Source organism: Panthera leo, chromosome B1 (assembly GCF_018350215.1).
Source record: "Panthera leo isolate Ple1 chromosome B1, P.leo_Ple1_pat1.1, whole genome shotgun sequence".
Classification (NCBI taxonomy): domain Eukaryota; kingdom Metazoa; phylum Chordata; class Mammalia; order Carnivora; family Felidae; genus Panthera; species Panthera leo.
In genome coordinates, this window is record NC_056682.1 from 36228504 (window position 1) to 36237066 (window position 8563).

Sequence of the window (8563 nt, forward strand, 5' to 3'; positions counted from 1 at the left end):
TTGTTTTAATGGGGCTCAAAAATCTGTGACAGATTTTTGGTCAAGTTGTTTCCATTAAAAAGTACTGATTTAAAAAACTAATAAATTGCCACACACACACACACACACACCATTCTCCTTTTCTTCTGAAGGTTTTAGATGCACTGTTATCATTAACCAGTCTTTTACTATTAAACTTAAGTGGTCAATTGACACAAATAGTTCTGAGACCATTCTTTTACCACTGATTAAAACTGAGGAAGCAGGTATTGGGAATAATACTCATTTAGGTTTCTGAGCTTTCTAGTGACCTTGCCAGCTTCAGCTGCCTTTTTGTCCACTGCTTTGATGACACCTACAGCAACCGTCTGTCTCATGTCATGAACAGCAAAATGGCTCGGAGGAGGATAGTCAGAGAAGCTCTCAACACACATGGGCTTGCCAAGAACCATATCAACGATGGCAGCACCACCAGATTTCAAGGACTTGTGGCCATCTTCCAGCTTCTTCCCAGGGTGATGATCAATCTCCTTCAGCTCAGCAAATTTGTGAGCAGTGTGAATATAGGTGCATATCCAGCACTGATTTCGCCTGGATAGTTCAGGATAATCACCTGAGCTGTGAAGCCAGCTGCTTCTATTGGTGGGTCATTTTTGCTGTTACCAGCCACAGTACCAAGACAAACATTTTTGACAGACACGTTGTTGACCTTGAAGCCTACACTGTACCCAGGAAGAGCTTAACTTAAAGCCTCGTGGTGCACTTCAACAAACTTTACTTTAGTTGTAACACTGACTAAAGCAAAGGTGGCCACCATGGGTTTGAGAATACCAGTCTCCACTTGGCCCCCAGGGACAGTACCAATATCACCAATTTTATGGACATCCTGGAGGGGCAAAGTCTCCTCAGTTGGATGAGTTGGTGGCAGGATGCAATCCAGAGCTTCAAGCAGTGTGGTTCCACCGGTATTTCCATTTTTATGGGGGACTTTCCATCCCTTGAACCAGGGCAAGTCAGCATTTGGCATATTGTCACCATTCCAACCAAAAAGTGGCACAAGTGCTACTATGTTGGGGTTGTAGCCAATTTTCCTAATGTAGGTGATGACTTCCTTAACGATTTCCTCGTATCTTTTATGGCTGTATGGTGGCTCAGTGGAATCCATTTTGTTAACACCAATAATTAGTTTCACACTCATGTGTAAGCCAGAAAGGCATGCTCACAGGTCTGCCCCTATGTGGAGACACATGCTTCAAATTCACACCAGCAGCAACAGGACAGCATGGTCAGCCTGAGATGTGCCTGTAATCATGTTTTTGATAAAGTCTCCGTGTCTTCCGGGCATCAGTGATGGTCACATAAAACCTGCTGGTCTTGAATCTCCACAGGGCAATATCAATGGTAACACCACGTTCATGTGCAGCTTTCAAGACCCAGGCATACTTGAAGGAGTCTTTCCCATGTCAGCAGCCTCATTCTCAAAATTTTCAGTAGTTCTTTTGTCAATCCCACCACATTCATAGATCACATAGCCAGTAGTGGTAAACTTGCCCGAATCTACATGTCCAATGATGGGGATGTTGATAGGAGTTTTTACCTTTCTCATTTTGATTTACTTTTAGTGGTGGTTTTCATGACACCTGTGTTCTTGCAGCCAATTAGTTATGAAAAAAACGGTTTCGTTTTGTTTTTAATAATAGCCATCCAAATGGTGTGAAGTGATTTCTCATTGGTTTTGATTTAAATTTCTCTAATGATTAGTGGTGTTGAGAATCCTTCCTTGTACTTATGGGTTATTTGTATATCTTCTTTGGAGAAATGTCTGTTTGAGTCCTTTGTCCATGTTTTGAATTGGGTTGTTTGTTTTTTGTTGTTGAGGTGTAGGAGTTCTTTATATATTCTGTACATTAGTCCCTTATCTGGTAAGTAATTTGCAAATATTATCTCCCATTCTGTGGGTTGCCCTTTTACTCTCTTAATAGTGCCCTTTGATAACATTACATTTCTTTGGTTTGAGGAAAGCTAAATTAAAACTTGTTGCCAATGTTTTTGTGTCATATGTTACTTCTTGTACCATGTTACTTCTTGTATCATGTAAGAAAGAGTCAGATTGTTATGCTAAGCTTCTGGGATAATGTTGCAACTGTATGTCTGAGCAAATCTACTTTATTATTCTGTTGGGTTAATTACTAGGCATATGGATGTAAAATGCCAAGCTTTAGATCCTTGTAGCTTCCCTTTTGAATTTTCTTATGTGTATCAATGATACCATTAATCTTCTGGTTCCTAGGCCTGAAAGTACTCATTCTTGACTCCCTCTCCCTCTCTCTTCATTGGCAACTATAGAAACTGGGAAATTGTTTCCCTTATCCTCCTGGGTAGCTAGACTACATTTCGCAGTCTTCCAGCAGGTGCATGAATGAGCTCTGGCCAAAAAAAAACACGGGCAGGGGTATGTTAACTACCTTCTGGGCTGGCAGTAAAAGCTTCTATAAAACTCTTCATGCTGTCTCTATTCCCTCATCTTCCTGCCATATGTGGAGTGGAGACACATCCAGTGGAGGACAATGTGGACTATGTTGGAGCCACAAGGTAGAAGGGACATGGGTCCCTGAATGACTGCATGGATCAAGTCTCTCCATTCACCCACATCATACCGTGATGTGAGTGAGAAATAAACCTTTGGTGTTAAGCCATTTAGATTCTGTGGGTTTTGTTACAGTAGCTGGCCTGTAAAGATAGATCCTCCAACCATTCCAAAGTCCTGTCAAGGTTATCTTCATAATGTGTGTTCCTGTTCCCTCCTTCCCACACCTATTTAGACTTAGTCTTGTTGCTGCTCTCCTCACCCCTAAACTACTAGAATGGTTTATTCACTGGATTACCTGGTTCTAATCTTTTCTCCTCTAGTTCACTATTCACATGCACAGAAAATAAATATATCTAAGAAGATAAATGTTTTATATGCTTTTGTTTATAGACCTGTGTAATACAGGGTCTTTCCCCATAGGATGCCTTCTTTCCTTTCCTACCCTCATCCATGGAAGACTAATTGTCCTTCATGCATTCAGGCTTACTTTTTCTTTCATTCTTTCATTGTTTTTTTCTTTTCTTTCTTTTTATCTCTCTTTATCCCTTCCTCCCTCCCTCCCTCCCTCCCTCCCTCCCTTTCTTCTTTCCTTCCTCTCTCTCTGTCTCTTTCTTTCTTTTTAAATCTTCATTCCATCTATTCTTCCTCTTATCTCCTTACCTAAGGCTTAACCATCCTTCAAGTTCAAGTGTTTTCCCTCCTCCAGGAAGCCTTCTGTGAATTCCTGTCTTACTTTCTGTCTCATACCTTTGGTACTAGATATATATTACTCTTTATACATATAGTTCCATGCTTAATGAATGTCTTCAGCCAAACCAGAGATTCTTCACTTTGGGTTCATCAACAGGATATGTGAATCCCTGAAATTATATCCCAAATTCTGTGTATGCACATGTGTGTATTGTGTTGTTTTGAAGCAGGACTGAACTCACTGACTTCACATGTCCCTTGCAGCATTGCAAGTCCATGACTCTGGGCTATCCATTGTCCCTAGAAAACAATTCATGGGAGCAGAAACAGGTATGACTCCTCAGAGGTGAGAAAAGCTTGGGTGAAGCCTCACATAGGAAGCCTTTGTACTCTTTCTCCTTTAAAAGGGACCACTGCCTGCCACCTGCCAGGAAGAGGGGTCAGGAACTCCTGCCATGGAGTGACTCCTGTCCCTCACACAGCCTCATACTGGCCTTGTTCCTTTCAGTTCACACAAGGCAGGTGGTTTGTGGAGTTGACCAGAATAGGCCAGGGTCTCTCTGGCTTACTTTACCCACCTTAGAGCTCAGGGGTGGGAGGGCTAGTTCTTGTCAGATGCTGGGGCAGGGGAAGACCTCTCCTGTCCTGGTCATTTCTCTGAGATAATTCCATGCTAGCCAGCAGCCTGTCTTTCCATGGGTTCATCTCCATACTTGTAAGATTTGTCTCCTAAGATCCCATGTTCTAGGCCTGGTGGCCTTTGACGCTCACCCTTCCCGAGGTAGCCCTGGCACAGCCCCCCGGATCTGTCTCCTCTGCAGTTCTTACTGTTTGCTCAGCATCCAATCCTGGCAGCCAGCAGAGCGCCTCACTAGCTTTCCCTCTACAGCTCTTTGAATGTTTAATACATTCTTAATTAAAAGCTGGGCACCTCATCTATTTCTGTCAATTGCTTCTCTGTCGTGAAGAAAAGAGGCCTACAGGAGGTAAATGTCAGCCCTGCACCCCGCCCTCATTTAACACTCACAACTACACACCTGTATGTGTGTGTGTGCATGCGCATGCATGCACACACACACACACACACAGAGCAATAGGACTCGGTACTCTATTTACATAATACTATTGACATTTTGAGGCTAAAATTATGTATGCTACTTTAATTTGCTGTTAAATTAAATTATGAATGTTTGGAACGTAGTAATTTCTTTTGTTCTATGAACAGATTGTTTTATATATCTGCCTATATTACCAAGTTATTAATTTAATGATTTCATAATAGCAGCTCATTCCTCTGGGTAATATAAAGGCTGAAGTGCATGCTCCATACAGCACAGGCAGACGCTGCTTGCCCTACATGAATTGAAGGTTTTAGGAATAAAGATATTAGTTTTGGCAGAATGTTTAAGTGTGCATAGGAAAACCGGAGGGATGTGTCAGGTCAGCTCTAGCTTCCCAATCTCGTTTTAAAAAGGCAGGACATGGTCCATTGCCCATGAGACCAAATGAAAAATAATTTTCTTAAATAAAGTCAAGCACCTGGCTGATGGTTGGTGAGTCTGAGAGCTGCTGCCTGCCTGTTCACTCTCGTAGTCCTGGACCCCGTGCAGCTTTTCTTGCAACCTTTCCTCTTGCAGGTCTGTGGAGCTCTTACCCCATCAGCCACCTGGCAACATGCTGCCATGGCGACAGAGCATTGGCTCAATCATCCTAGTCCTTGCTGGCATCCACCTCTCTTGTGAGCAAAGGGAAAAATGGCCAGGTGCAGTATGGTGAGGGAAATGAACATGGAGTCTGGATTCTGAGGAGAATTCCTCCATCCCTGGGACTTGCAGCTTGGGCTCTCTGAGCCTCAGTTCCCTACTCAATAAAATGGGGGCACTGAGATCACCTACCCAACCGATTTTGCAGGAGTTGTGTGGTTCAAACAATGAAGAAGATGAAAAAGAGGAAATGCTTTGTAATCAGGAATGGAGAGGGCTCTTTGGGGGCTGCAGTTGTGTGGGATGTGGGCAGGTACCACTAATTAATACACATAATGATAGAGTGACAGTCTTCATAATTTCCCATATAGCCTTGGGGGACTCACTGCTTATTGCTTTCTGGGCTTCAGTTCCTTCGGTTGATATCTGAGATTTGAGCTAGGTGTTTCCAAGGTCCTCCCACTCCTGGCAGTTTTGGACTCTATGATTTTTCAGGAGAAACCACCAAAATGTTTCATTTTAGCTGGGAAGCCAATAATGACAGTAGAGACTTACAAGGACTCCCAGCACATCCAGTGGTTCAATAAACATTGAGCACCTCTAACTTAACAACTACTGATTTAGAGCTGTAGATACAATGGTCCCCAAAATTAGGCATCAAGGTGGTGGTCTAATGGGAATCAGACACCTACACAGGTGTTTGGGTTACCTCGTGGTGATGGGGGCACACACCCATCCCAGACTGGGGTCAGGAAAGGTGTCAGGAAGCTTAGGCTAAGATCTAAACGTTGACTATGGGTCAGCCATGTATAGAGGGGGTGGGGGTGGGAATGGCAAAGATGTTTCCGGAAGAGGTAGAAGCACATGAGAGATGTAGGAGAGTAAAACACAGTCTGGCTGAGCCGTCCAGCCTGGGATCATGGAGAGAGTAGTGAGGTGCCAGGCTTGGAGGGATCAGCAGGGGCCATATATGGCAGACATTGAGAGTCTCATCAGGCAAAAGGCAACTGGGGAGCCATTGAAGGAGGAAAGCATCAGATCAGTGCTCTAGAAGGAAGACATGGCTGCTGTGGGGAGAACAGTTTGGAAGAGGGACAGACTGGAGGCGAGGAGGCCAGGTAGGAGACTGTTGCAGTAATCAAGGTGGCAGACAATGAGGGTTTGACTTAGGTAGTTCAGTGCAGTGGGGAAAAGTGCATAGATGTGGGAGGTTCTCAGAAGGTAGAATGGATAATGGGGATCCTGTTGGTTAGACGAAGACAAAGTAGAGAGCTGCTGTAGAGGTACAGCTAACAAACGTCTTTGCAGTGGCCCTTGGCTCTTCGGTTTCAACCCTTTCTGCCTCTTCCATCATTTCTCAAAAGGGAACGCTGATGTCAACTTCTCCTCCCACAGCCGACACACAGGGGCACAGGTGTAAACCCCTTTATTCGGATGTGCATAGACACACACACAGGTCTAGCTGCTCTGTGTGCTCAGTAGGGTAGGTAAAAAATACTTCTCTGCAGAGCTGACAGATTGCCAAGTCAAAAACAATGTCACTGCTGACACTTTCTTTACTGGTTTTTTTCTTTTTTTTTGTCTCTGCATGTCACCTCTATGAAATATTCCTGATTTCCTCAAGAAAAAAGATGAATTCCTTTGTTCTGTGCTTTGTCTATAGCTTTTGTTATTGTCTCTGTTTTCATGTTAGTTTCAGGCACAGTAGTGCGTCTTCATCATTTCTGGATTCCTAGTGCCTAGTACCATGTCAGGCATGGCTACAATCATCACTTGTTTTCTAAGTTTATCTATTTTTGAGAGACAGAGAGAGACAGAGTGTGAGCAGGGAGCAGCAGAGAGAGAGGGAGACACAGAATTTGAAGCAGGCTCCAGGCTCTGAGCTGTCAACACAGAGCCCGATGCAGGGTTTGAACCCACAAATGGGAGCTCATGACCTGAGCTGAAGTCATACGCTGAACTGACTGAGCTACCCAGGCACCTCTACAATCATCACTTTTGGATGACTGATAAGTCAGTGGACCCCAAGGGCACTGGATCTGATCCTTCATGAAGGGAATTTTGGGTTACACTTACCAAATTGCCTCAGAAAAAGTCTGGAATTGGGGCACCTGGGTGGCTCAGTTGGTTAATGGTCAGACTTTGGCTCAGGTCATTATCTTACGGTTTGTGGGCTTGAGCCCCATTTCAGTCTCTGTGCTGACAGCTCAGAGCTTGGAGCCTTTTTTGGATTCTGTGTCTCCCTCTCTCTCTGCCCTTCCCCCACTCTTGTTCTCTCTCTCTCTCTATCTGTCTCTCTCTCTTTCAAAAATAAATAATAAAACATTAAAAAAAGTAAGAAATTAAAAAAAAAGAAAAAGTCTGGATCTCCTGTCTTGAGCTGTGAGACACTAAGGCACCAGAATCTGTTACTAAGCATCCTCCTCAATTGTAGAAGTGCCAGAGCCAGACCACTTTGGGGTCACAGGGAAGAGTTCCAAAATGGTTGATTTGTAAATGTAAATAGATGTTGGCTCACTTGTTATTTGGAGGTGGGAAAGATTGAGACATAAAGGGAAAGAGAGAAGGAGGGTTGCCTAGGCTTAGGTGGGAGAGGGTAGGAGCTATAAAAGAGGGAAGGGATGCCTGCTCAGGCACAAGATGGAGAGATAATGAAGATTAAAAAGGGCAGGGAGGGTGACAAGGACTATGTGGAAGAGCTCAGGGTAAGCTAGGAGCCAGGGCTGGAATGGAAGATGAGCAGTTGACAATGATTTGTCCCAAGCACATAAGGGGAGGAAATCAGTATAGGATTTGTCAACTAGAATTCAGGAGGACTACTCTTTGGGACATCAGGGGAGACAGAGAACAGGAGGGAGCTTGCACTGAAGCATCCATAAGGACCAGATGTGATTGTTTTGTTAATGGTTGTGTACATATGCCTGAGGTTGGCACTTCATAGGTGATCAATGAAAGTGGGTTAATTCTGGGTGCTGTCTTTGAGAACTATGCAGAAGTGGAGGAAAGAAGGATGCCAGAGGGTGGGAGTAGTGTGCAGTCCCCTGGATCTGGATCTCAGGACTGGCCTATTGGAAAAGGAGGGTAGAGGCAGATTCATGGTCCTGGGTTGCATTTCAAGACATTTCCAGCTGGATTGCAAGAATCATCTGCCAGTGATAAATTATTGCCTTTGCACTAAGCATCATGGACTGAGACAATGATGGTTCACAGGCCCTTAGAGTAAGGGCACTAGGCAGGAATTGGGGTCAAGGCTGTGGATCAGGGTTTCCTAAAGAAGGAGGTAGGAGTGGAGTGGTCTCCAGGGAAGTACATGGGGAGCCTTGATTTTTAATGCAAAATGTAGAGTTTTTGTGCTACACAAAAAGACCACCTTTGTGGATAAGAATGGAGGTGAGGGGTAGGTTATGGTAGAACACTATACCTAGGGTGAAGAGTGTCTGCCTTTCCACAGTCTCCAAAGAAAAATCCTGGAGACTTGTGGAGGCCATTTGGAGCACTTCGAAGTCTGGAGCCCTGGGCTATTTAATGTTTCCAGCAATGAACTAGATGATGAAACAGAGCACGCTCATTAATTTCATAGATGACACCCTGCTGAGGCTGG

At 44.1% G+C, this 8563-nt stretch overlaps 1 pseudogene; it reads right to left on the minus strand.

Annotated features, from left to right (window-relative positions):
• Positions 1 to 227: 227 nt before the first annotated feature.
• On the minus strand, positions 228 to 1585 carry LOC122218356 (annotated as a pseudogene).
• Positions 1586 to 8563: the final 6978 nt, after the last annotated feature.